We start from the raw sequence: 1,799 nt of genomic DNA on the forward strand, positions 1-1,799 counted from the left end.
CAATTCCCTTAAACCAGGAATTAGCCATGGCTCCTGTCAGGAGAAGGGATGCTTTCCAGTCCCAGCTGTGGGGGTTTTGCCTAATGCCATCTCCTTCCTTAAGCACAAGTGTTGTGCCATGAACTGGAGCGGGGCACTAGGCAGGTTTAAAATGAGGTGTCTATATGAGTTAGTTTTGACTTTGTCACTTCTCCGAACCACTTTGGTGCAAAGGTTCATGCCAGCTCAAGCAAAAGGAGAGTGTGGGGGAAGGAAGAGCGCTGGGGGTCAGTGGGACTGCTTCATTAGTGGCAGTGCGGATCTATGTAGTCTGAAAGCATCTGTGAAATTATGACCTGAGGAAGGGCTTCTTACCTCTGTCCCAATGCTGTACAAAGACAGTGATGTACAGACAGACCTGTACACCTTCCAAGATCTGATCCTGGCCTCTTCATGCAGAGGTGTATTAAATCTCTCTCAGAGAAAGACCTGTGGACCAGGTTACTTCAGGCCCTCTTACTGCCTCAAAATTATTAGTTACTTTTGTACCTGGTCTCAGGCAAAGCTGAGTTATAAGCTTGCACCCATGATTCTCTTTATATGAATGCATAGAGTAGGGTTGACAATGTACATATTCTTATACAACGTACGGATTGCATTAAAGGAAGATTTTTGCTCTGAGTTCAGATACTGCTTTCCAAGTACAGAGAGCATCTGCATCATCACAGAGTATAGCCAAGGATGAGATAGCACACCAATTATTTAATATTTGAGCCAATAAAAACTGCATCAGACCATCCCCAAGAAATATTTGTGTTGCTAAAATGGAGAGGACAAACAATGGCCTGGTAAAAGGAAGACCTAAACCTCCCCAATTAAAGATAAAGGAAATCTTCTGGACAAAAGAAAAATCTGAATAAATCTTCAAAGAGGCATCCCAACTGCATAAGGAAACTAGAGTTCCCAAGACTAGACTTCCTGTAGTGCAGACAGGATGAAAGCCTGACAATTGCATAAGAGGTCTTCAGCTAGAAAGACCAGGAAAGGAAACCTCTAAAGCTAATGGCAGACACAAAATTGTATGTGTGAATTTCCAGTGGCTTTGCATGGTTGGTCTGTCTGAGTTTTGATACTTTCCTTTATCACTTTACAAGTATTTCATTGACATTGCATTGCTCCAACATGTCCAAAGACAGTGAGGTTTGCCTCCCTTTAAGCAGAATGATCATCCTCTCAGAGGAAGAAGTCTCTTCTCATGACCACTCTCTGCCAGAAAACTTGTCTGGCATATAGCAAAAGAAATGGGCATGATCTTGGGATCCACAGGTCCTGAAGAAGCCAGTGAGAATGAATGGAGCAGCTTGGCTTGGTGCATAGCTGAGGATCTTGTGTGTGGTCTCCATCGTGCCCAGTGGCCATGTCCTGAATAGCTGTGTGCCCAGGCATGTGGAAGTTGAGCCTGAACCACAGCACAAGAGATGCCCTTACTGTAAGATATCACCAAAACAAGAAGCTTAGCAACTGGGGATTTGTGAAAAGACAAACTAACAATCTCTTTTGAAAAGCGAACCTGGCCCAAGTCACTCCACACTACAGATGGCCAGGTTCAAGGACCTTCTATTTATTTATTTCAGTTAATTCTCTTCAGTACACCGTAGACTAAAGTGTTCAGCAGCAGCAACAGATGCTTAGATACCATGGTGATGGGTGCTATAGAAAACCTTGCATAGCTATGGAAACCACAGTTGCACTTATCCATCAGAACTGAGTATCTGGCAGCCCATGTCTATCCTTCATGTTCTGGAAGATCAAGACAAAGA

The sequence above is a fragment of the Haliaeetus albicilla genome, chromosome 6 (assembly GCF_947461875.1).
Source record: "Haliaeetus albicilla chromosome 6, bHalAlb1.1, whole genome shotgun sequence".
Taxonomy (NCBI): Eukaryota; Metazoa; Chordata; class Aves; order Accipitriformes; family Accipitridae; genus Haliaeetus; species Haliaeetus albicilla.